Source organism: Mustela nigripes, chromosome 13, assembly GCF_022355385.1.
Source record: "Mustela nigripes isolate SB6536 chromosome 13, MUSNIG.SB6536, whole genome shotgun sequence".
In the NCBI taxonomy this organism is placed as follows: domain Eukaryota; kingdom Metazoa; phylum Chordata; class Mammalia; order Carnivora; family Mustelidae; genus Mustela; species Mustela nigripes.
The window spans coordinates 1493810-1520327 of NC_081569.1; the positions used below are offsets into that span (position 1 = coordinate 1493810).

The window sequence follows — 26518 nt, forward strand, 5'->3', positions numbered from 1 at the left end:
CCCGTTGCCTCCGCGTCTCTGCCTGTGGACGTGGGTGTTCGTGGACGTGCGCGGTGAGGACAGACTTCCGTCCTGGGGCGGGCGGGGGCGCTGAACAGACCTGCACAGGGGGAGACCCCGCGGGCACCTCAACCCCCCGGGCCAGATGCCGTCCTCGGCACCAGCCCAGCCCCTCCAGCCCAGCAGACGGAGCGCTCTGACCGCATCGTGGTCACTCTGAAGAGGGCCTGTCCCCTCTGCGGAGAAGCAGGAGGCAGGCAGGGGCCCCAAAGTGGCTCCAGGCCCCGAGACGTCCTGCACTCCTTGTCTTCGGGCTTGGATGTGGGGGCACCCGGGGCTCCTGCGAAGCCTGAAGGAACTCTCGGGGCCCGCGGGGGGCTCCTGTGAGCCTGGGGGAGAAGTCAGAGTAGAAGACGGTCTCAGGTCCCCGCAATCTGGGGCCGGCAGGGCAGCTCCTCTGGCTCGTCCTCCTCAGAACCCTGGGGCAGACTGTGTTCCCAGCAGGCCTCCCAGGCCACCACACAGTGATGCCGCGGCAGCGTCTCCTCCGGAGCTCACAACGCAGGGTCCTCCGGCAGCCTTGGGCAGGTATGTTCCCTTTGGCTGACAGACTGACTTCCAGTTTGATTTTGTTTTAATTTTTCAAGCTTGGCCCCTTGCAGCCGTTAGGTGCAACTGGGCATTTCGGCTCCCGCGAGGCAGTGAGAGCCGGGAGCCCAGTGCCGCCCTCTCTGCTTGGCGGGTGCCGCGGGGTCGGCGGCCAGTGCCCCACCCCCGATGGTCATGGGGGTCGTTCCCCTGGTTCCTCCCCACGCACCCTGTCGCCTGCCTGCCTGTGCTCACAACTGATTGTGCTGTCCCAGCCCGTGTCCCCGGGCTACACGGGGAGGTCAAGAGCCTTGGCCCCATCGATCTGCGGTCACATGATCCCTGCCCCCACCTGCCAATCCTTGGATTTGCCTCCACCACCGCCCCCTCCTCAGGAAGGAGGCTGGGCCGACCGCACCTGCCCTGCTCCCTGGCCTCACCGCCCGGATGGCTACAGGTCAGCACGGCAATGAGGCCGGGCCCCGGGAGCCTCGAGAGCGGCCTCTGCGGCTGGGGACTGGGGACTGGGGTGAGCAAGCCCGGCCTGCTGAGTGCAAGGTCAGCCCTGTCCAAGGACGTACCAAGACGCGTGACCAGCCAGGCGGTCCCCTGCCTGCTGTCATGTCGGCGAGCTTTCTGGAGAAGCCTTGAAAGGAGGTCTGCGTAGCCACTCGGGGGTGAGTGATGGGGGCCGGGGGTGGGTGGCACATTGTCCTGGCAGAGTCCCTGGGATGGGGGACGGCAGCTGTGGCAAATGCCCGGCACCCAAGGCCAGAGCTGTTCAATCAGGCAAGGCGGGTAGTGCCGAGCCGTAGGGGGTTTGGCGTTATTGTCAAGGTTTTTTCTTTTTTCTCGTCAAGTTCCCGGTACAGAAGTGTCTCTCCTTGCCCCCACGTGTTCATAGTGCCTCCCGGCTGAGCGCCAGGAAGATGCCGCCCAGTCTCAGAAAGAGCTCAGCTCGCCGGTCACTGGGGTTCTTTGTGCCTCTTCCCGGGCTGGGGCAGCGACCTCCCTCTCTCGGGGTGGACGGCGTCGGTGGAGCGGTGAACGCGTACGAACGTGTCCGCGCAAGTGGACAGAGCCGTGGGTCTGCAGGCTCGGGACGCATCACACCTGCTGGGAGCAGGAGGCAGTGGGGCCCCGGGGGCGTCCGCCACCATGCACGGGCCCCGCCATCCCTGCTCCTGGGCCACCTCTCGGTGCCTTTGCGCAGAGCCTGCCAGAGGGACCCGGCTGGTGTCCTGTTCCCGTCACCAAGGCTGTGGGAGACGAGAGGGGCCCCCCGCCCCCCGTGATTAACCGCCTTCCCTTGTCTAGCGTACTCGGAAGCGTCGGCTGGTTTTCTGCTGAACTTAACGCCGTCTTCTCGTCCTCTGCTAACGTCGTCTTTCCTCTGAGCCCGGCCAGCGAAGGAACAGATGAGACAGAGAATTTATGGCAAAGGCGGGAGTTCAGGACAGCAGGGATCCCCTGGGGAAGGGAGTGTTGAAATCCCACGTGTTAGGATCGTCCTTTTATTATTCCTGATAAATGCAGCCGTCGGGAGGGGCAGCCTGATCAGGGTGGGCCGTGGGAACTGGGCTGGCAGATGCCGCCTCCCGGCTGAGACGAGGGCTGAGCACAGCCAGACCCCACTCTCTGGAGCACCTGCGGCGTAGAGAGAGGCCTCCACTGCAGGAAGAGGGGAGATCGCCCGTGGGGAGGCTGGGACAGACCCTCCGAGTCGGGGCAGAAGGGCCCCCGCCGAGGGAGTCAGGTGGGCGGGTACTTTGCGCAGTTGTGGCTGTCGGACAGACTGAATGAGGCCGCCCTCCGCAGGGCGGGTGACGGTGACCCCAGGGATGGGGGCTATGCTCCCAGCAGGTGCTCTGCTGCTGCTGGTCTGGGAGCCCTGAGGCCTGGGTCCTCACATGATCAGGCCCTACACCTGCAGCCCCACAATGCCAGGTGAATTCTAGCGGCCTCCGTGGACAGGGAGAGAGGTTCAGGGCCGAGAGCGGGGCTTGGAATCCCAGCCCAAATCCTGTTGACTCGCCGGCAGCCTGGGTGGTTGGCTTAACCTGTGGCTCCGTTTCCCCAGGGGCAGAGCAGGGGCGGTGAGGAGGGCCCTGGCCTCCCGGAGTCTCGTGCAGAGCGCGGAGATGCTGATGGCACTGCAGCGGGCTGAAGGCAGACGGCCGCAAGCTCGGACACTCCTTGCTCCCCGACTAAGTGCCTTGGTCTGCGGCAGGTTCACCTGCTCTCCTGGAGATCTGTAGACCCTGGCCTGCACAGGGAGCACCCAGACTTTCCCAAACAGCAGCCCGGATGCCAGCAAGTCTGTGCATGGTCAGGCCCGTGCAGGGTCAGGTCGGCACCCGACTAACGGCCCCGGCACCTGCTTCCCCTGCTCGTAGCCCCCTCCCTCTTCCCACACTTTCCCCTTTGAAACCTGCCAGCTCTGCCTGGGCAGGAGGTTGGTCTTTGAGACGTCAGTCCCCCGTCTTCCCAGGTGGCCAGCTCCCTGAATACAGAAAGCTTTCTCTCTTGTCTCTCAGATATTGATTTTCAACATCAAAGAATGGAACCTGGGTTTGGAGCCAGGTCTCCGTCCGGCCACAAGATAGTCTATCTTCAGCCGCTGCAAGTGAGTGTATCCCTTCTTCGGGAGGAGCCTGGTCGAGCACCTGCGGGTCGGGCCCTGGTCATCAAGGCCCTTCTAGGCTCTGCCCCCAGCCTGCCTCCCGCTGCCTGTGGGGCCTCATGTTCCCCTCCAGACGGAAACACACCCTGCTCCTGGGCAGGCTCTCGTGATTTATTCGAAAACCACTCTCGCTGTTTCTGAATCTGGAGGGTGACGGCTCGGTGGGGAGCCTCGGTGGGGCTTTGTCCCGGGGCACGGAGACTCCAGGGCAGCACAGAGGGTCCCCAGAGAGAGACCAGCCTGGGATGTGGAAGGCAGAAGCGTCGCTTCCAGCCCCGTTTCACTCACTGAGGTGGCCGCAGCTTCCAGCCGGGCTCAGGCGGGGGCTCCGGGGATGGCACGTGTGGCGGGGTGAGGGTGAGGAGACCACAGGCGTGTTTAAAACCACCCCGAGGCTCCGAGGCTTCTTCCTGATTCCCTTCTGCCACCTGCTCTACCTGAAATGCCACCTGCTGGCCCCCATCACGTCAATCCTGCCCGCTGTCCCAAGCCCTGGGCACCCTCTCTGCCTCCGGCTGCCCCCGAGCCTCCTGTGTTCCCGCGACCATGATTCACCGGGTCTCATCCCCACGGAGTCCGCTGAGGAGGACGAGCAGCTGGGCAGCCGCCCCAGAAATGGTCCAGCGCGGGGAGAACCTGCGGGAAGCATGGAAAGGTTTGTTGCGTGCCTGGGGTCGTAGGTAGGAGACATTTCCTTCTGCAACATTTTTCAGAATTTCCTGAAACTTCTACAAAGTCCATCTATAACTTGAATCATTAGAAAAATATTTTGCTGGGAGGAGGACACTTTAAAAATAGATGGCTGGCGCTTCTTGCCCTGAATCCAAAGCCCTTGGCTATTAAGCTCTTAAAATCTTTGTCCTCCAAAGGAGCAACCTGTCTCTAATTCCAAAGTCCACTCTCAATAAAGGGGACAAAAATACCGCACGACAGATCAAAGGCGGATGGAGAGGACCTTGCGCTGCACTGGCGGAAAATGGAGCAATCCTGGGCTTCTGGTGGGGAAACAAGAAGCATTAAAAGATGCCATCGCAGCACACGCAGAAGCGGGTTTCTCTCCGTCCCCAGGGTCACAGTGTGTCCTCCTGTGATGCCGCAGGGCCGGCGCAGACAGGCCGGCGAGGCTCTGGCCGCTGCGTCGTGACTCTCGTGGCAAACTGATGAACTACTCGTGTCCCAGGAGGCCCGTGGGGGAGGAAGCGGGGGGTTAACGTGCGTCCTCCGGAGCCGCGGAGGGACAGGGTCCTGCTGGCGGGGCCGTCCAGGGAGGCGTCCTTTAAACCCGGCAAGTGCGCCGGCTGCCTCCTCTCTCCAGGCAGGGCTGGCCATTCCCCAGCCTCGGCCTCTCGAGTTCAGGGTGCCTCGTCCCGTCGGGCTCTATTCTCCGTGAGCTCTCCCCCTGGTTTAGGGGGTTAGCACTCGGACGTCCATCGCCTGGTTCTCGGGGGTCCCATGGCCGTGAGCGGCTCAGTGAAGATCCGGAGGCAGAGGCCCTCGTGGCCCCTGGCAGAGTATCTCCAGGCTTCCGTAACCTGTGACTCCAGCCAGCTGAGGTACTGATTCCCGGTCACTGTCATTCTTGACCACCCGGCCCCATGCCACATGTGGGAAGACCTCATCTCCCACCACCTCTGCTTCTGAGACTCCTCCAAGAGGGGCGCCTTTGTGTTCGGAGCAGCGAGAGGCTCTCTCCTCAGAGTCACAGTGGGGGACACCTGCTCCGAAGGGGGTGGTCTTGGGGGTGGGGTTGCGAGCGGCAGGAGGAGGAAGTCGGTTCTGGGCGGCGGTCTGGCCCCGAGACTGTGCAAATCCACTCTCCCCACACGGACGCAGACTCCCAGCATCTGAGGAGCGTTCTCCGAATCAGACACGTTGTCGAGCACAAAGACAATTTTAGGAGAGTCAGCTGTCCCTGCGCGTGCCCACTCACGGACAGCAATGGCCCTGCTCTGCCGCAGATGTGGCTCTGGGAAGAGCAGGATTTTCAAAGCTCAGTCCACCAAAAGTGGCCACGGTTCTCTATTCTTTTGTGGACACCAAGAAGGAATGCAGCAGCCTTTGACCCGGCGTGCAGGGAAGGGGGACCCTCGCTGTGACCGCCCTGGGACCTGGGTCACACGCTGGGGGTTGAGTCCAGATGTCCGTCTGTCCAGCCCACGGCTGGAAGGGCGTCTCTCAAGCATCCGTTCATAGGATGGGGAACGGACTGTTCCAGGAGGAGAGGACGGTCGTCTTGGAAGCCGCACGGCCACACTACTGAGGCAAACCACTGATAGATGTCCCTTCCAGGGACTTGGTACTATGGCCGTCCCCAAGCTGTCCCCAGGCTGTCCCCAGGCATGGGGCTTCACTGCTGTGTCAGCCTGGACCACACCCTCTCAGCAACCAGCAGGCCAGGCTCAAGTTCTTCTCCATCTGCTGTTGTCACGGACTTAACGGTGTCCCCCCGCCCCCTGTACTGGGGTGCTCGACCCCACCCCATACCTCAGAGCGCGGCTGTACTGGAGAACACACTCTCCAAACGGGCCTGGCCGTTTGCTGTTTTTGATTGTTTTTTTTTTTAAGTCGGCCTCACGTCCAGCCTAGAGCCCGACGCACGGCTTGAACTCATGACCCTGAGACGGAGACCTGAGCCGAGATCAAGAGTCAGACGCTTCACCGACAGAGCCCCCGAGGCGCCCCTGGGAGAAGGGTCTTTTAAAGAGGTGAGTAGGGTAACATGAAGTCAGACGGGCGAGTCCCAACCCCATACGGCCGACTGGGGTCCCTAAGAAGAGAGGCGGGCACAGATGGGCCCCGAGGAGGGACATGTGAGGACAGGAGAGAGAGACCGAGGAGGGGGCTCAGAAGAAACCGGCCCTGCCCACCCCTCGATCCTGGACGTGTAGCTGCCAGCGCCGTCACCAGGTCCGTCCCTGTGTGTCAGCCCCCAGCCTGGGGTGCGGGGCTAGGGCGGACCCGGAAGCTGATACGGTGTCCCGGTTGTCAGAGCTGCACCGTCGTCAATGGCTATCGGAGGGGCCAAGGGGAAAGGTGAGAGGCGGGCACCTGTCCCCTCGTCATCCCATGGTCCCCAGTCCCAGCTCAAAGCCAGGTCACAAGCCGACTCCAGGCAATTGTTGCGAAAGACCCTGAGGCCCCATCCCGGCTCCGTGGGAAAGAACCTCATGATTGATGAGCAGAGGCTGTTCCGGGCAAGGGAAGGAGGCGTGACAGATGGGTACCATCAATCTGCCGTCTTCTAGAACACAGGGAGCCCCACGCGCGCCAAGGAGAAGTCAGGGGAGCCAGAGCGTGCTGGGCACGGTTTAAAGGCCGAACAGTCCCCGGGCCACTTCCCGGCCAACGGTGCCAACCGCTGGACGGCAAACAGATGTCAGCGTGACTGCGACCTCCGGTCAACTCACTGTGGCCACTCGAGCATGGCACGATTTATGCCCATGGAAAGAACGCAGTTCAGTCCCCACTGCCCCGGGCCTGGACCGTGGGGGTAGAGGCACAACTTCCTGTCTCTCTGAGCCTGTCGCAGTCTCCGGGGAGCTCGGGGACCTCTGCCATCACACCATCCCAAGGACACGGACGAAATGCCATTTTGGGGTCCATGAGTTCCGTGGGGCCAAGGGACAAGGAGGCGGATCTTTTAGAAGAAAGACCGATGGCCAAGGGCTGGGCCTCCCTGCCTGGGGCACGCCTCCACTGAGGGGACAGCAGTGTGGCCCAGGGGCCAAGGGCATGCCTCTCAGAGGGCTACTGGGCTTCCCTCCCTGCTTCCTCCCTCTTTCCTCCCCCCTTCCTTCACTGGTTGGGGAGGGGCGGAGGGAGAGAGAATCTTAAGCGAGCTCCACACCCAACACAGACCCAGACGCCGGGCTCCCTCTCACAACCCTGAGATCCCGACCTGGGCCAAAATCAAGAGTTGGATGTTTAACCCGCTGAGCCACCCAGGCGTCCCTGGGCTGCCTTGCTTTATATTAAGCCAAGACAAATTCTGGAGTAGAACAACACAAATTTTTAATTAAAAAATAAGTGATTTTTTAAAACGTTGAACATAAAAATAGAGTGTAGTCCTATGAACCAAACATGAAATGTGTGCCTTGAGACCTTCTACTGAGGCCCCAGGGCACACTCCTTTAGGGGGTCTTTAGTGGTTTTCAGCAGGGAAGCGGAAGGAGCTCTAGTCTGAGTAGGAACGCACCGGCTGCACCTGTCCTTGCCTTCGGGATGGTGAACACTTGAAGGTCAAGGTGACGGTGTGGGCCCCGAGGAGAGGGCCAGGGAGGCACATGTACTGTTTTCAGACTGGACCGTAAGCGAGAGGCAAGAGCTGTTCTGGGCGGCGTCCGGCCAGGACCGGACTGCAGGGGTGAGGCTGCGCAGCCGGTGCCCTCCGGGGAGCTCGTTGGTGTGCAAGCCCCTCTGTGCCACGGGGGCCCCGCGGAAGCGTGTGGCCCCGGGGGTGAGCGGTGGGCTGGGGATGCTGGGATTAGGAATCCCAACCTCATCTCCTCCCCTCAAGGACAGTATCCTTCCAGGTTTCCCTTGAAATAAGTTCCCCGAAGGGGCTCTGCCTGGAAGGGCTTGAAACATCCTTGATCTTGGGAGCACAGCAAGGATCCGTCCAGAAATGTCCAGCCATCGGGGCACGTGTTCAAGAGCATGCAGAGAACCCTGCCCTGAGCTCTGATGTCCACGGCGAAGATGCGGCCGACTGCGGACGGGACGGCTCACGGGACTTCCTTTATCAAACGCCTACTATGTGCTATGTCCTCAGCCATGTTTCCCACCACAGCGTGGCCAAGAAGTCAAATGGGTTCTCAGTTTACAAATGGGAAATCCGAGTCTCAGAAGGAATTAGAAGCTCCCGTGCACCAGCCAGCCATGATAGAGACGATTAGAGAGGGACCCTGCCTGCAGCCTCTGTACACATCCCCCTCCCAAGCGCAACTGGTAATCACGGCTCCGGGCGAACGCACTCGGTGGTGTTGAGTGCGGACTCTCGGTCACGGATGTCCTCCCCCAGGACAGGGGCAGCACAGGCGAGAAGGACCCAGACTTCACAATCCCAGGAGCTCCGTCAGGAATACCAGCTCCCCTACCCTGAGCCGACCTTGGGCGACTTCTTACCCAGAGAAGTTGCTTCTCTGCTCCCAGGAAAGCAAGGGTAAGAACTGCGGCCCCGGGAACTCGGCAGCATCCTGACAGCCCTCAGCCCGCGGCGAGCGCTTGCAAAACTGGACCTCCTGGGCTTTAGAGCAACTTGTCACGGTCATCTGACCAAGGCAGAGCCGGGAGCAAGTGCTGAGCTCAAGAATCCTTCCCTGCAGACCCTGGAGAACGAAGCCCAGAGCCAGGGCCCACTCGGAGTCGTCAGGAAATGTCTGAATGCCCGTGAGCCAGCTCTCTGACTGTAGGAACATGGGATGCACTTGAGGAATATTTTCTCCCCAAACAATTAAAATAGTTGGAAGCGTCACTTCTAACGTTCCCACGTGGACCTCAGTGATCTAAACAATTCATTGACATGGACCCGTTCCAGAGCCTTCGACACCAACATTCAGAGCCATTACGGTCTTCCTTCAATCCAGAACTTACTGGAAGTATTAGTCTCAGAGTCTTGGAACCTTGTCAATTTTATAAACACTGTTCTTTCTAGCGTGGCCGGACAGGAGAATTTAAGGACACTTTCCTTGCTATCACTTTATTTTCCACTCCAATCATGGCAGCACTGTTGAATTTCAAAGATACCGTGCACAAACCACTGTAGGACGACAGCCTTTCAGTCTGTGCCATGATAGTGCAATCTGGTTGTGTAAATATTTGTTGGAGAAAGATTAACTAGCAAGTCAGTGTACTCGGAATGGCTGCCTCGCTCATTAGCCCAGGAAGGAAACAAACAGGAAAGATGAGCCTTTCTCTACATCACAACTTACAAGCAGTCACTGAACATCCAGACAAGTTACTTTTTTTTTTTTTTCCAGGCTAATTAAGGTTCTTCCTATTGAAAAAAAAGGCTTCTATTTCACCATGACCTTGCTCAATGTAAATTTATACTTTAAATATGTAACGGGCAGAAGTTCTCTACAATCTTCCAAATTCATCTGACTTCAGAGACCCATTATACCTCATGCATTCGTTGCCTGCATATTGTTCATAAATAATAAATACGGCCAGAAAAAAATGACTGGGAATTAATTGTTCAGGACAAGAGCACATTCATGCAAAGATTTACGCTTCAGAAATGAACAGCTGGCCCTCGATTTCTTTTCTGGACAAATGTGAAGCTACGGGTTTCAGAGCAGGTTCCCAGAGATAAGCGTTTGCTCGCACAACCTCCCTCCTAGTGGGTCCTCAAAGTGGGTCTTCTGCGGAGTCGCCCCAGCATGGAACCTGGCCCCGAATCCAGTTTGTAAGTCACATTTTACAGGCTCGGATGTGTGGCTTTATGATGTCTTTCTGCAGGCTGGCAAGGGCCACCGTCAGGTTCGTACTGTTCCTCTCCAGGGAGCCTTCAGGAGGCAGAAGGATTTGCAGGCTTGAGCCCCCCAGCCCCTAGGTGTAGTACCGGACCCTGGACGCAGGCGTGACATAAAAGAGTTCGAGGGCATGGCCCGGCCGAGCCGGATACTCGGGTCCTCTGCTGGGCTCCAGGGAGGCCCAGGGAGACCCACAGAAGGAAGGCGCTGATGCAGACCTGGGCGGGAGCAGAACCGTTCCCAGCCAGGCCTGCATGGGGGGCTTCTCTCTGGGTCCGAAGCCACACCGTGACCTGAGAATCTAGGGAGAAGGTGCGTCCCTTTGGTCCTTCCTGACAGTCTTTCCCTTCCAGAACTTTCCCAGTGGGCAACAGAGAGTCTCTTACAGAATTCGGTTCCATATTACATTCCCCAAAACACCTCCCGGAGGCATTCTGCACACGGATCCCGGGACAGATCTGAGAGATTGCCTCAGGCTTTTCGTTGTAGATCGGGACAAAATCCGACTGAGACCTGGCATTTCAGAAAAGCTGCCACCAACAGAACTTTTCCCCGAAGTTACATCAGTTGTGACCTTCATCAGCCACACTGAGAAATGTCTGTTTGCTGTGACTGTCAGCCCCGAGCAGGGACACAGAACTTGACGCGAAGGCGTCTGTAACTTCGATCCAGCTCCACGCACACCCCCTCCGGCTCCCCACCCCCGGAACGGAGGGCCGAGGCCCGGATGCAGAGGAAGGGGCGGCTCGGTCCGGGGGTGGGGGGCGCGCCCCGGCTCCGCGCGAGCTCCCGACTCAGGAGCCCCGAGCCCGCAGCCTCCTCGCCGGCCGCGGCTCCACCGCCTCCGCGCCCCGGGCCCGCCCTGCCCGCCGACCGCGGCGCGCCCCGGGCGCAGAGGCCGCGCGAGGGGTCCCGGGCAGCTCCGGCGGCGGCGGCTGGACCCCGGCGGGCGGACCCGCGCTCGCGGCCGGCGGGCTGGCTTTGGGGCCCGGCGGGGACGGCCCGGCCGGCGGCGCGGACGCCGCTGCGGCGGGTCCCGGGGAGCCCCGCGCTCCTTACCTGGCGAAGCCGTCCCGTGCGCTCGCGGGTCCCGGGCCGGCGGGGCGCCCGCTGCGGGGCGGGGGCGCGGGGCGCAGTCCAGGCCCGGCTCCGGGGGCGGCGGGCGGCTGCGGCTGAGTCAGCGCCCGGGAGGAGCCGGCGAGCCCGGCCCGGCCGCCGACAGGGGCTGAGAGCGGAGTCGCGGCAGCCCCGGCATTTTAAAGGCGAGGCAGCTGGATGCCGTTCAAGCGGAAACGCAGGGCGAAACTTGGCCCGCGGGGGGCGCCGGGGGAGGTGGGGGCGGGGCGCCGGCGCGCGGGGAGGGGGCGCGGGAGCGGGCGGCCGGCGGGGACGGGGGGCGCAGACGGGGGCGCGCGGGGGTGGCAGAGGGCTCCCGCCGGGGAGGGGGCGTCGAGGCGAGGGGGTGGCAGGCGGCGGGAGGTCGGGGGGCGCGGGGGGTCGGCGGGCTCCCGCCGGGCTCCCGCCAGGGTGGGGGGCGTCCAGGCGAGGGCGCGGGGAGGGGGCCCGAGGTGGGGAGCAGGCGGCGGGTCCCTGGCAGGTGCGCGGAGCCGGGCGATCTCAGGGCTCCTCCAACGCGCTGCCTTGGGTGTTCGCTGGGCGGGGACGCGGGGGCCTCTCGCAGCCTCCCCCTGCATTATGCTTAAGAGCGAGACGAACGTTTTCATCGAAGTTGGAAGCGAGACCGGGCCGGTTTGAGAAGTCCGGTCAATGCGATCAGACAAGGGAAGAAAAACGGTGTGAAAATCTCAGATCCTGCCTTTGCAAAGCCAACTCCCCCCCCCCCTTTTTTTTTTGCCTTTTTAAAAATTGGAAAGCAGGGTAAGGGATCGGTATTTGCAATGCATGGGATGGTTCGTCTGGAAAATCCAAAGTGCAGATGGAAACAGTAGCCTTTCCAAGGAACTGGCCCGCGGTCAGGGGAACGTGTCACAGTAGCAGTGCGCTCGGGGGCTCGCCAGCCAGTGGGGAGAGGAGCTGGAGAATCCCGCTGTCTCTGGGACGCAGTCGGATGAGGGAATACGGTCTAGTCTGTAAGACAAAGCACCTGCTCCTGACTGGGGGACTAGAGGAGACTTGAGTCTACCAGGGCACAGTCCTTACTCATGGCCCAGAAGAAGTGAACGTCATCATCCTATCACATGGTCCTGATGCATTCGGCCCAACCTCCTTCAGATGCCAAGTGGGGTTTTCTTTCCGACTTGCGGTGATGATTCTAGGTCTCTGGTGAAGTGTAGACAACAGTCAGGGGGACGAGGCTAAGAGTAGGAGGGAAACCGGCCGGGCTGGATGAGATGATGGGAGAACACGCAGGCATGGAGAGATTAATAAATAGCACAGAGCCCCTCGGTCTTACTGCTCCAGCACGAGCACACGCACCCCTGCCAGGGGTGCCCGGAAACCCTGTGAGGCCGTCTGCGTCTTGCTCCCACTTTCAGGTAAGGAAGTGCAGGCCCCGAGGGTAAAAGTCACAGGGACGTCATGCAGCCAGCCGTAGAGGACCAGGGACCCGAGGGACCCTGCTTCCAGAGCCGGCATCTGTGCCAGCCCTCTGTCCCCCACACGGCCTTCTCACAAAGCAGCGGTATTGAAAACAGCCTGTTCTCGGCCCAACAAGAGTTCAGCGCAGAAGGGGGAAGAGACCAGTCAGCAGTGGTGTTTGTGGGGACACTTCAAGCAGATGGGATGGTTGAATATGTCAAAAAAACATTATTATCAAAAAACAAAAAACAAAAAACAAACCAGTAACAATAACTAGATGGTGATTAGCAGGGGCCGATTTTCTACCCGGGTCTCTGGAGCAAAATAAATCCCCAAATCCATCAAAGAGCGAATGCAAAAAAACTGAAGCCAAAAAATAGATGTAAGTATTTGTCACAAAGCCGGGATCGTGAGACACTCTCTAGTGTATATTGTGAAACCATAAAGGAGAAGAGCAATAGGATTATTGGGATTATAAAATACATGAACAAACGTCTTTGTTTAAAAAAGAAACATGAGCAGAGTTAAAAAGTGACAAACTGAAAAAAAAAAACTGTGTATATGACATGGGATTGCTAAGTTCAGCCAATGAAAATACAAACACCCGTTGAATTCGAATTTCAGGTAGACAACAAATAATTTTTTTTAGTGTAAGTACGTCCCGTTCCTTATTTATAGGAGAGTCAAGTTTAACTGGGGGACGCAGCTAAGAGTAGGAGGGAAACCGGTACCCTGGTACCCCTGATATTACAGAAACATTTGAAGGTAGAAAGTTCACAAAGATCGCTTATAATCATTATAAAATATGACCTTCCCGTTAGAGCAAGGAATAACAGAGATGCAGGCAACTGGAAATGCTAATGTCCAAAAGACGAACAAAAGAACCATCCTGCTGCTGAGAAGACACTCAGAAAGCGATGCTTTTCCCCACTAGACTGCAAATTTGAAGATACTGAGAAAGTTCGGTGCGGGTATGGGCTTGCGGGGGAAACAGGCGTTGTCTCCCGCTGTTGATGAACGTGGCAGTTAGCACAGTGTTTCCAGAAAGCAGTTTGAAAACAAGCATGCAACTGAGCCCCTATGTGCTGAGAGATCCACCCAACAAATCCACGATCATGAATTTATCTGAAGATACAATGTTACGAGTGGACGGAAGGCATAAAGTCAATGCTTTTACTTTGCACAAAGATGTAGAAGAGGGAGAAGTCCGTAAGGACCCAAACATCCATATGGGGGGAGAGGCTAATGACGTAATGACTAAACTTACTGTGATTCAAGCATTGGTCTAAGCACCTCTTGCAGACACAAAAGCAAAACAGACCCGTCCCACGCCCCACTTCCCCCGAGTGGGAAGGTACTGTGAGTGTCCCCGTGTTACAGGAAGACAGGACAGAAGGGAGGCAACTTGCCTGAGGTCCCACAGCTGGAAGCGGGGGACGGGGACTTCAACGGAGTAGTTGGTCATCAGGGAACACAAGGTCAGCTCTGTTCTCTGCCGGGTACCTGATGGGATCTCCAGGGACGGCATGCCGCGGTGACCTCATCCATGGGATCGGAGACTGTATGGTCCCTCAAAATGACAACACGGCTTTGTAGGTGTTGGCGCAGAAAACGTTCATGGCACAGTGTTAAGTGAAAAAGGAAGTTTCCAAAAACACATTGCTACAGGCTGAATATCTGTGTCCCCCTACGTTCCTGTGCTGAAACCTAGTCCATCATGGGAAGGTACTGGAAGGGGAGGCCTTTGGGAGGGGATCAGGTCATGAGGGTGGAGACCTCCTGAGTGGGATTTGTGCCCTTAGGAAAGGGACCCCGGACAGCTCAGTCACCCTCCTGCCACGTGAGGATGCGTCTGTGAGCCGGAAGCTGGTCTTCCCCAGACACAGAATTTGCCCGGCACATTGATCTCGGACCTTCCAGCCTCCAGAGCAGTGAGAAATCAATGTCTGCTGTTTATAAGCCCCACCCCCGCCCCAGCTGATGGAATCTGTTGTATCAGGTTTAGTATGATCCCACTTATGTAAAATAGAAAATACTTACTTATGGCTGTGTAGAGGCATAGAGGGAAGCCTGGAGGAATGGTCACTGACGTATTAGCCGGCTTTCTTTCTGACTGATGGGCGTTCTGGTGATGTTTTACTTTCGTCTTGATACTTTTCTAAATGACTCAGGTTTTTAAATTATGAACGTGTATGACTGAAATATCCGGGGTGGGGGGAGAAGAGCCAGAAAACAAAGTCTTCCTGTCTTATGATTCAGTCCTTCAGGATCTTGAAGTTCTAGGGTTTTCCCAAGCTCATTGTCTCTCCGTCAGAATTCTGGGAGCTCGGATCCTGGCTGAGGACTCAGTTCTCCGCCAGGAAAATCCCAGGCGTCCCTCCGGCACCGGCTGCCTGGCCCCTAGCTGAGCGAGGAGGGCGGCACTGTGGACCTTGGACCTCTCCGGTCAAATCTAGGTGCCGTCACAAAGGACTCGGAGAGCCCGGGGACATGCTGTGCACCTACTGGGCCCCGGTGTCTCTGCTGCACCATGACATGGGTAAGTTAGCGTTATCATTGCAGAGGACAGAAATCCAAGCGAAGCCAGCTTGAGAAGTAAGGCGTATTCTCCAGAAGGGTCAGAGAATCCAGGAATCCCAGCAGAGGAGGGCCACCAGCGCCGCGTAAGGGACGGAGACGCGTGTGAGCCTACACAGCTGCGGGGAGCATTGCGTCCAAGACTTCTCTCTCCTCCCTGCCTCTGCTCCTCTCGGGGCATCCGTGCCCGCCTCTCCCCTGCGGCACGGGCTTCCTCTGCTCCTCGCTCCGCAGAAACACGGCAGCCTCCTGAGCGTCACGTAACAGCTTTGGTCACCCAAAGAGATTCATTTTCTTGGTCCTTAGCTTGAAGATGAAGTCAGGGCTTCATCGGCTCAGCTGGGGACAAGTGTCGTCCCCGTGCACGCATCGTGGACAGGCTGTGGCTCGGCTCCAGGTCACGAATCCCATTTGGGGCTGAAGAAGCAGTTTCTGGATGGAGCGTTTTGGTCCTAGTGGCAGCGGGAAGGCGAGGACAGCAAGCCTTGGGCTTTGCCAGGCAAAGTCACACGGCCGAGCCCGGGGTCAGTGGGGAGGAAGCTCCCCCAGAGCAGGGATCCCGCCCCCACCACCAGCGCATGGGGTGTCCTAGCCAGATATGGGATCGATCCCCCCAGCCACTGATGGCACGGGCAGGGGTGACATGTTCTGCCACGTCTCCCCCCAAAGAAGAAGGCACAGGAACACTAAGCAGAGAGCTGCACCCATCTTGACCCCAGCGGTCCTTGCGTGAGGACCGTGTGATGCCGGAAAAGGGCTTAAGGGGCCACTGGGGGCTGCTGGGGGGCACAGGAGGGAACGCTGGGCTCGGAGTCAGACAAGCCCTGAGTTCGGATTTTTACTCCGCCGTGGCCGAGTCGCAGCGTGGGACGTCTTCCCCATCGTGGCACAGAGGACAGTCCTCGCGGGGCTGTGACAGGGGCCAGCGCAGCATAAAATGTGAGCCACGCAGCACAGCGTCTCTCGGGGGCTCAGCCCTGCTGTTAACCCTTGAAGAGAGGACGTTGCCCACCCGCTCCTGCTCCGTGTCTGCTGGGAGCAAAGCCGTGCAGAGCCCGGGGAAGGGGGTCCGACTGCGGTCAGAGTTTGTAATGGTGGAACCTCCCCTCTCACTTTGAAACTTCCAAACAGGTTGATTTCAACAGAATTAGTTAAGCGTCACTCACTTGCACCCGACTTGGACATTGAACCCTGCTGCCAACAAACGGGGCAGCCTGCTTTCTCGGTGATAGGGACGGAAGGTGCGGGTGCACCGACCCTACCTCTGTTCTCTCTTCCCTGCTTGGAGATGTCCCCATTGGCACCAGCTGGTGCCCCAGGGATGCCACCAGGGGCCTAGAATCTGTCCCCAGGGGCTTGCCGCACATCTCCGATGGCATCACAAAGCGGCCATATAGCTCCCTGACCCCCAGTTCCCGCTGGTGGTCCAGGGATCCTTTACTTCAGGGGTGAAGTTCGCAAAGGGACAGCTCAGGGAAAATATTTCCAGAGTCTCTGGCTCTAACCCGGCTTGGGGTGGGTGCTGGCTGAACAGGGGGCACTTTCTGTCAGGGGGATATTCACCAAGAGGACCCCGGAGTACAAGAGCCAGTTTAATTTTTTTTTTATTTTTTCAGTCCTTAAGCCATTGGTAGCGTGAGCACCCCAGAGTGTTTTCAGCCCCGCGCTGGGGAGGCCGCGTCTTGAGGTCATGCTGGTCAGAGTCCCAGGCAGGTTCCTGGGTCCGCCACGGCCTTCTCTTGAGCCCCCGAGGGAGCCCACCTACAGAGGCCAGCCCTGCCCCATGTGGGGAGGTGTCAGCCGCGGGCTTCAACTCCATTTCGAGCTTGCAGTTTTTAAAAATTTTTACTTATTTGTTTTTTTAAGGGAGAGAGCATGTGTCCATCGGGGGGTGGGGGGGGGGGAGGAGGAGGGGCAGAGGGAACCTCAAGCAGACTCCACACCAGCATGGAGCCCGATGCAGGGCTCGATCCCAGGACCCTGAGATCAGGACCTGAGCCAAAGTCGCTTAACCCACGGAGCCACCCAGGCGCCCCCTGTCCTGCAGTCCGTTTTAAGGCTCTTTCTGGGAGTCTCCATGTACAACTCCTGCTTCATGAAGTTGCCCCATCTGTAAAGAACGTGACTGAACCCTTGGACCACTCCTCCCCACGGCGGCCGGAGCTGTCCCTTTAAAACCTGACTCCTGCTTTGCCTGAACATCTCCAGTGGTTTTCCATTTCGCTCAGCGTGAAACCCAAGGTCTTTTGATGAGTGACAAGTGCCAGGAGATCAGCTGGTCCCTCTCCAGAGTCCTTCCCGCTCCCCACCCCCCAGGCTTCTCCAGCCCCGACATCCCCGGTCACCCCTGTCCCTGCGTCTCTGTACTTTCTAACTGCTCTCCTCCAGATCTGAACACGAGTAGCTTCTCTCTCTCTCTCCTTCTTTGGCTCAAATGTCAGCTAACTTCTGTGATCATTCTGGGCAAAGGAGAAACTCTGTCCCTCTGCCTCTGTCTCCGCTACAGTTCACTCCCACGGCCAGAGCACACGCCTACTGGGATGTCCGTGGTCTCTCTCCACTGGGGTGCCCGTCCATGTGGGCCGGGCTTGGTTTGGTTAGATCCTGCGTCTTTAACGACCGGCCCAAGTCTAGGACACGGATGCTCGGATGGCTTGCGGAGCAGGGGAGCCTGTGGCCTCGGCTGCGTGCGCTGGGCGTGGGGCGCTGGCTCCCAGGATGGTTCTCCACTGTGGGGAAGCGCAGCTGGAGCTTCTGCCTGATGGGCCACATCCCAGTCCAGCCCAGCTCACTGCCTTGGAGACCCAGGAAGGAGACCCCCAACGACCCTCAGAAAAGCCCGAGGGGGCCGGCTCAGGGGCGGGCTGGGTGGAAGGCCCTGGACAGGGTTCTGCCCATGACCTTGGACCCGGCCTTCTCTCTTCCTGGCCTCCTTTTCCCCACCGGGTCTGGGCATGTGGTGCTCGGGGCACCCTGTCTGCCCTGGCACTGCCCGCTCCGTCCCTGGATGGGCTTCAAGGCGGCTTTTGAGGGAAAGCTTGTTGGAAAATCCCCAGCTGTTGGCTGTCATCTGCATCGAGCTCTGGGCTCTTGTGGCGCTGCTGACGCGTGTGCTCCGGGCTCCCGGCCTCCTGCCAGATGACGCAGCACGACTGCGGGGCAGCTCATCCTTCTCCCCCGCTCACCCCGCTCCTCGGGGCCGGGACCTCCGGGCTCATTCGTGCTCTCGGTGAGCCGGGAAGGCAGCGGGCGGGGGCAGACTTCGGCGACAGCCCATCCCCCTTTAGCATTTTGGGGAGGGCTGAGGGGCGACCGAGTCCTGAGAGCAGAGGCTCAAGGGGAGGGGCGGGGCCTGTGGGCCGGCCCAGCTGGGGGTGTCCACAGCCCGTTCTCACGTGGCGGCCACGCTGGTCACCCCACTTCCGGGCCGAGCAGAGCGGGTGGGAAATGATGCAGGACACGGAGGCCCAGAGTCCGGAAACATCAGGCCAAAGTCCCCGAGGAGAGGAGACCCGAGTGGATCTGGGCAGTGGGGAGGCTCCCTGCAGGAGGGGATGCACGGGCTGTGGTTTAGAGCAGGAGCAGGGGTGGGGAAGGCGGGAGAATGGGAAGCCGACCAAGAGGGCCTACGTGCAAAGTCCCTGAAGTAACACGGAACTGGATGCTGAGGAGGAACCGGAAGAGAGCCGGGGAGGGCCGGGCCTGGCGGGAAGCGAGGCCAGAGTGGTGGGCAGAGGTCGCATGTGAAGGACCTCAGAGGCGATGTTTGGCCTGAGGATGGTTCTCAGGAGGGAGGGATGTGGTCAGATTTGCATCTTAGAGTAGCGTGGGGGGAAGGCCTCCAGGTGCGTGAATGCCCACCAGGGCCTGGCCAGGGCAGGGTGGGGACCCATGACGCAGAGGGAGGGGGACTGCTAGACGCATTTGGGGGTAGAGCTAACGGGACTTGGCAGTTTGCTAGTTTTAGGACTCTGGGGAGAGAGCCCTGTCCAGGACGTTGCTCAGGATGAGCCGCGGGACGAGGCAGCGTAGGGCTGGAGGGTGAGGGACTTGCTGAGGGGAGAAGCAGATTGGTGGGGGGGCACTCGATCATCGGTCGGGACTTCATGTGTCGAATCTGGGATGTCTGGGGATGTTCGAGTGGAGATTTTGCAGTACGGTTGGGTACGCGGAATCCAGCTCAGACGAAGAAACGCGAAATGTGTGGGTAGTGGAAGTCGTACAGCATCTGGGACTGCCTGGGAGAAAGCAGAGGCGGGAGGACGGAGGACCCACCCGCGGCTACCAGCTCTCACCTCCCGCAAGACGGGGACGGCCCCGCTGGGAAGAGGGAAGTGCAGTCGCAGACGTGTGAGGGGGCGGGGCCTCTGGGAAGAAGTGGCTTCCTGACCCAGGGAAGCTCCTTCCTGGATGGAAGCCCATATCGAAAGCCGAGAAACCACGTCCATGAGGGCTGAAAAGCAAGCCTGGGACTTGGCCGTGTCAAGGGTTGGGGTAACCTTCCTGGGAACGTGGGTGGCCGAGGGCACGGAGGGGATTCAGACTGGCCGAGGAGGAGGCAGGAGGGGACGAGAGGGGGAGACCGAGGTCAGACCAAGGTCAGAGGACTTGCGAGGAGAGAAGGCGGGGGTGCATGCGGCACGTGGGGTTGGCAGACGCGCTTTTGGCCGTTGCCGGACTTTGTTACTGCTTGTGATTGTTTTCCAGAGGGAAGGGACTTGAGCGGTTTGGATGCTCGTAGGACAGCAGGGAGAAGCGGGGCTGGTGTGGATAAGGGCCGATTCTCGAGCCCTGGGGACGCTGAGAGTGGGGTCCAGGAGGAGGGCTGACCTCCCCTATCCTGTCAGAGGAAAGGTGCCGCCTGGCTGCCGAGAAGGGCCACTTTGTGAATGCCGAGGAGGGCGCCTTCTGCTGCTTTCTATCTTCTCTGTGAAGAGTGAGGCCAGGGTAAGCTCCAGAGTGAGGAGGGAGGGGGTGGTCAGGGTTCAGAAGAGAGAAGACACATTACCCCTGAGAGGTGGTTGTCTGAGCTTTGCCTTTGGAATAGCAGCAAGGTTTGGCGGGTAATGAGGCTCCATGAGCCACAGGTTCGCCCTCCCATGCCCACTTCCCCCAGGTTCCTCATCTCAATCCTTGTACCAAAGGCGGATTTCTACGGTCTACACCATGGCTGGTCTACAGCCTGACTCACGCCTCCCTGACCTCCCGACTGCAACCAGCCACCAAGGGCAGTTAGTTCATACCTCGGCTCGCCTACCCCCTTCCTTGCCATCTGGCACTGCGCTACCCTCTTCCTTCTGCATCAGAACATTTAAAACAATCTCAGGCAAGTACAGAGCTTGGTATCACAGACCCTGAGCCCCTGCCACTTGTTGAATGAACACAGACATTTTGCCACATTGGCCTTGACTTTTCCTTAAAAACTGCAACACGTTACTAGAACCCTTGCCCTCACAACCTATTTGCTTTTGACTTACCCTTCTAATAGGTAGACTGTCGTACGCTCCAAGATTCACAACGTGGGAGACTCCAGGCTTCTCCCGTCTCCCGATGGTACCCTCTGATGTCAGGGACCGGCGGTCTCGGAGGCCAGAGTGGTGTGTGTCGGCTGCCGGTTCAGCAGGGAGTGGGGAGGGGCAGGGGAGGGTTAGCACCGACACGTGGCGTGGAGCCATGTCCTTCCAGTCCACCGAGAACCCGTCCCCCAGTGACCACTCCATCTGGGTGTGACCCGAGCTCAGAGTCAGGGCTGAGTCAAGTCTGTCTCCCTCCCGGACCCGGGGCGCCGTCCTCTGTCCTGCCGGCTGCCAAGGAGAAGAACGTGGCGATGGGTCATGGTCTTTGCTGCCCTGGGGACCGTGAAGGTCACTGGTGGTGGTGCAAAGGGACCTGGTGCCATTTCCAAGGACGTTCTGGGCCGGTGGAACAGGACCTCAGGTCCCACCACCTCGACCGGCAAGGAGGCAAGTGCATCCCTGGGAATGGCAGGAGGACCGCTGGGGCCACTGAAGCACGGCCGCGCCGAGCAAGGTGCCAGGCCCTCTCTGCCCCGCTGCGTTCCTGTCCCCACTTGCCCCACGTCCTGTACATCCTGGGGCTGCAGGGAGCTCGCCATCACGGCGCCAGGCCACATGGCAGAGAGCAGGATGAGTTCCCCCACGCGGCGCCCACAGAAGGGACGCCGGCTGTCCCTGTTTGATGGGCGTCTAAGGGCCACTCGGGGAGGCAGACGCGGAATCAAGTCAAGTTTAACAGCCAAGCACGGAATTCTGGACAGCCAAGAAGCGGAGCCCAAGGCAGGGCGTTGCCAGCTCCTGGACGGGTTCCGGCGACCTCTCTCCCGCCCTGCCCCGGCCTTCAAACGTGTCTCCGCTGGCCGTCGCAGGCTGCCCTCGCTCCCCTGTTTGTCGAGTCGGGCTTCCCCTCCACAGGGCCCCGAGAGCCCCACAAAGCTCCCGAGGGTGAGGTGACTCCGAGGGACCCCGGATGCCAAGGGCGCCTCTGGACATATCCTTCCCCTCCCTGCCTGATGCCTGCGTTCGGCTCAGGCCGCGCGGCCTCTGTCCTGGGCTGCTCGGGCTGCTGTACCCAATGCCACAGCTGGAGCCCAGAGACCAGGCGGATCTGTCACGGGAAGCAGGCTGCAGGCCGAGACGGAGGCCTCCAGGGGTCGGGGAGGACCTCGATCTGGCTTCAGGCCGCCCCTTCGCCGCCCCGCTCTTGCGCGCCGGAAGGAGGAAGCTTTCCTGTCTCCTCCTGCTCCCGTGAGGGCACAAACCCCAGCGCAGGGCTCCCCCTCGTGACCTCATCCGAACCGAGTCACCCCCCAAGGTCCCACCTCTCCGTCCCGCCATATTGGGAATGGGGGTGCAACGCGTGAATTTGGGGGAGACACAGACGTTGGGTCCGCAGGCCCTCCCTCCTCCCCTGCCTCCACATTCTCTGCCCTGCAAGACACGTGACACGTTGGCTGGTGTGTCCCCCTCCTCCGGGATCACCGTGCCCCTCCTGACCAGCGGGCCCCCCTCTCCCGTCACGGGGCGGCTCGGCCTCCGCCGTCGGGGCCCAGCCCACCGCCTCCCTCCTCCGCACTCCCCTCCCCGTGTGTCTCCTCCTCGTCCCACCGGTTTCCCAGTCCGATGTGGGAGTCGCTCGGGAGGCCCGCTGCGTCCTCACGCCACAGACCTGACTCCCGGCCCCGGGACCTGCCCTCCGCCCCGTCACCCTCGCCGGCACAGCCCCTCGCCTCGGCCTTTGTTATTTGCGGGCGCCCGTCCTCGTTCTGCTCTTCAGCGCGTGGTTGATGTGACCTTCTGAGAAGGCACCTCAGAGCTCGTCTTTCTCCTGCGGGAAGCTTCGAGACGGTCCCCCCCCGCCCCCCCGGGCTTGAGCCACAGCAGGGGGGCAGGGGGCACGTCGGGACCCCACTGAAATCCATTGTGTCCTTTCTTTGTCCCAGAACTAATTGGAGGGAATTTTAAGACACGGACGGGAGACCAGAGAAAGGGTTTTGCTGCCCGCCCCCCCCATCCCCCACCCCCGTCCCCAAAGTGACCTCAGGCCGTTCTGATGGCAGCCTCCCTGGTTTCAGCCTTTGGAATGGTGTTTGCTTGTAGCCCGAGGAGTTCTGGACACTATTATTATTATTATTATTATTATTACTTTGAAGGGGGTGATCGCACCCGGAGGGTTTTACCTGCAGCCGTCGGGAAGGCTGACGCTCTAATCCCTTCATTCCCTCCGGAGGCATCGCTCGCGGATGCTGGGATGCGACGATCCCTCCCGTCCATCCCAGGCCGTGGGCTCAGTACGGGCTGAGGGGTGGAGGGTGGGGAGCTGTGCCGGGCCAGACCAGCTGCCCGCCACATTCTCGCAAGCCCCGCGTACACGCTCTGCTGATGTCTGAGCTCATCCTTCCCTCGGACAGGCGAACACACCACTCTCTCTTCAGCAGCGCCATCTGCAAGGCCTTTTGTTTCATGTGAGAGACACCAGGGTTAGCGGCAGGTGTCAGAGAGAGGACCAGGTCTCTGGGGCGGGGGGGGGGGGGGGGGGGGGGCCGCGGGGGGCCGGGGGCGCCCGGGGGGGGGGGGGGGGGGGGGGGGGGGGGGCTGGCCACACGGCTGGCCACGGTCTCTCAGGAAGAGTTTCAGGCCTTTCTGCCAGTCCTACACTGGATAAGGAACTTGTATCCAGAATATGTAAAGAGCTCTCATGACCCAACAATAAAAGGACAAACAACCCCATTAAAGAATGGGCAACAGGTGTCTCTGAAGACAGTATTTCAGATGGACGATAAGCATGTGAAGAGATGCTTGACAGCATCCGTCGTGGGGGAAATGCAAACCTGAGGCCCCACAGCCACCAGGACGGCTCCCGGGAGAAGGAGCTGGTGCGGAGGGTCAGGAGGATGGGGCGAAACGGGGGCCCTGGCACTGCGGGAGGGACTTCGATGAACACCTGGGCAGCTCCTCACAAGGTGGTTCACAGGGGTGACGTGCAGCGGGGAGCTCCACTCCAGGGAGCGCAGGAAACACAAGTCCGTGCAAAACTCACGCACGGGCGTCCAGAGCAGCGCTGTCCGCCCCCGGCCGGAGAACGATGACGCGGGATCCCGCCGCAGGAAGGAAGCCGACCCCGATGCACACGGCGACACACGGAAACGCTGGAAACGTCCTGCCGCACTGAAGATGCGAGGAGTCCGCTGAGCGGAGACATCCGGAGCAGGAGAGTCGTGGGGGCAGGAGTGGAGGAGTCGTTTCCAGAAGCCGGGGGCACGGGGGAGCTGGGAGTGGCTGCCGCTAGGGCTGGGATCTCTCTGGGGCCATGAGGCTGCGCGGAACTTAAACCCGGTGGTGGGTGCAGCTCCGTGAACACGAACACCGGATTTTATACCTCGAAGAAAAAGTGAGTGCGGTGGCGGGCGGAGTCCGTCTTTTTTTTTTTTTTTTTAAGATTTTATTTATTTATTTGACAGACAGAGATCACAAGTAGGCAGAGAGGCAGGCAGAGAGAGAGGAGGAAGCAGGCTCCCCGCTGAGCAGAGAGCCTGAAGCGGGACTCGATCCCAGGACCCCGAGACCATGACCCGAGCCGAAGGCAGAGACTTTAACCCACTGAGCCACCCAGGCGCCCCCAGATTCCGTCTTGATAGGGCTATGGAGACAAACAGAAACTGCAAGCAGGACAGTGTGGCTGACACGGTGTGCGGTGGGACCGGCGACCATCACAGAGGACAGGGGCATGTGGGGGGCCTGGGGAGTGTCCTGAGGACACGGGTGACACAGGACAGTCGTGCCCTCCCGGGCCGGAGGCTCTCAGCCAGGATGCCGAGGGTGGATTTGGAGCAGGAGGAGGTGGGGGACATTCCGTCGGTGACCAAGGACACGTATTGGCAGGAAGCCGAGCTGAGGTTCTAGCGGCATCTGTGTTCAGGCAGTGGAGTAACTTCCTGGTCTCAGGCTTCCCACCACCCGCCATGGCCCAGCTGGCAAGGCCTCCCGGGCAATGAAACCTGATTCAACCTCCGTGGTCCCAGAGACGAGTCATCACTGCCCCTTCACTCGTCGACACCGTCTGGCAGGTGGCCTGGCTCATGGCCCTTCTCCCTGGAGAAACATCCCAGGGCTCTGTGGGTCCACGACCAGTCCCGGCCACCCATGGATGGGTGTGTTGGTCACCCCTGACCCTCCGTGGGAGCGTCTGGGACTTTGAGGCTCAGAGACATGCAGGCAGGGTCTGTCCATGGCAGTGACATTGAGAGGATCACAGGCTTCCGGGGCCAAGGCCATTGACATCGAGGTGGCTCTGCCCTTCCTGAGGCCTGGGGGTTCAGCTAAGCCTACGGATGCTGTGAACTGATCCCCGGCCTCGTCTCCCTCTGTACTCCCTTATGCTCCGTGGGCTGGAGGGGTTTCGGAGGTGCTGCCCACCAGACCCCTCTCCACTACCCAATGGCACAGGCAAGCCCTGTGTGTCCCGTGGGACACGCTCTGTCCCCAGTCTTGGGGACCGAGGCCCGAGGAGTTGGCTTGGCCCTCGGTGAAGGAGCGTGGGACAAAGAGCACATTCTGGAAGATCCGTCAGACTCTCCCTCCGCCCGGGGAGGGCCGGGGTGAGACCACCTTGCTGAGGAAGGGACTTGGCTTGGAGAGAGGACATTGTAACAAGGCACCTCTGTGTCTGTCAGGGGCACGTGGGGACTGTCCCTAGCACGGGGATGCGCCTCAGACCCCCCCCTGCTGCCCCAGAGGCCCATCAGGCCCGCAGTCCAGTCTCCCCTGCTACATGTCACACACACACACCCCTGCCCCAAGTCTGCTTCTGGGGAGCCCGCGTCCGGCACACGGCACAGGGACACAGGCTGCCACACTTCTGTCCCACGGTCATCTGCGCGGCTGCTGGGGAAGCGGCACAAACCCGACGCATGTCCTCTGACCCAGTCCACGGGGTGCTCTGCCCGGCTGCGGAGACCACCGACCGGCCGTGGGGAGCAGGAGGGGCAGAGGGGCTCCAAGCCGGGAAGTCCCCTTCGTCAGGGCACGGGGCTGTGCGGGCCGTGGACACCCCAGCGAGCGTGAAGGGAGAGGCTTGTCTTTGTACACGCGAGTCACTCCAGTGAGTTTTCAAACGCAGGAGCGTGTATGGTCACGTTTTGGCCAAGTTTACTTTTGGTGATCTTTGCCCACGGTGAGGCCACGTGGCTGGGGACCGTGCAAGCCCTTCCTGCCTCCTCCAGAGACGATCCAGTAGACACCCGCGGCTTGGTGCTGGGGCGGGGGGCAGGGGAGTCGGACTGTCTCAGGGGCTGGGGTGCACGGAGGCCGAACACCTCCTCCGTCTCCCCTCCCCCAGGAATCAGCGCCTGCGGGGAGCTGCCGGCACCCGCACAGGACCCCCCACAGACACGGCGAGAGGCCGTCGCGGGGGGCAGAGGGAGACATGGTTGGTCCGAAGGTTTGGTTAGTAAAACCAGCTCTGTGATGCGCCAGGAAGCAAAACTCTTTTTAAAAAATATTTTATTGGACGCCTGGGTGGAACCCTTCTCAGCGGGAGGCCTGAGCGCCTTTCATGAATGAGTCGCCAACTCTTCCCGGGCTCATCCAACGCCCCCGCGCGCAAATGTGAATAAGAAATGCAGGTTATGGAAATTAGACATTTCAGCCATTTAAAAAATAATTTCCTGCCCATATGGGCCCCGTTGTTTCAAGTCTCAGATCCGGGACACGATGCGTCTCCAGCCTCTCCCACTGTGCCCTGCTCCGTGGGCCACGGCAGCCCCGGGGGGCCCGGCGGGGGCCCCAGGCTGCGCTCTCACCTCCGCGCACAAACAGGACCAGCAGTCTCTCGTCCTGGCAGGGGGAGGAGGGGTTTGGCACAGAGCGATGCCCTGTCTTAACTCGTCCCGTGAGGGCTTGTGGAGTGTGACCTGCGGCTGGGGTGGGGGCAAGCGGGGGACACGCTGGGCGCTGGACTCCCAGACGCTTGTGCGTCCGCAGGAGTCCTTGTGCGCGTGCTCAGTGGGTCGGGTGAGTCCCTCCGGACTGCGGTCCTCCGACCGCTGGGGACCCGAGTCCCATGTCACTTGCAGATGCTGAGGTCCAAGTATTATTCTGAAGGTCATACGGAGCTTCCCGGGGACAGCCTCCCCTTGCAAACA

At 60.2% G+C, this 26518-nt stretch overlaps 1 protein-coding gene and 1 long non-coding RNA gene across 3 annotated transcripts in view; one reads left to right on the forward strand and one right to left on the reverse strand.

Moving 5' to 3' along the window:
* Positions 1-10859, reverse strand: part of CTXND1 (cortexin domain containing 1) — a 46116-nt gene extending 35257 nt beyond the window's left edge. Inside the window, exon 1 of the mRNA XM_059371426.1 lies at positions 10804-10859. The gene's annotated coding sequence lies outside the window, so the exon portion shown is untranslated. The remainder of the gene's footprint in view (positions 1-10803) is intronic.
* Positions 1040-26518, forward strand: part of LOC131998978 (uncharacterized) — a 37249-nt gene continuing 11770 nt past the window's right edge. The window contains exons 1-3 of one of the 2 annotated variants that reach the window (XR_009398967.1): positions 1040-1265; positions 3126-3214; positions 3762-3828. This is a non-coding gene — a long non-coding RNA (uncharacterized LOC131998978). Of the gene's footprint in view, positions 1266-3125; positions 3215-3761; positions 3829-26518 lie in introns of those variants that run through there. The other variant, XR_009398966.1, reaches the window with a different exon arrangement.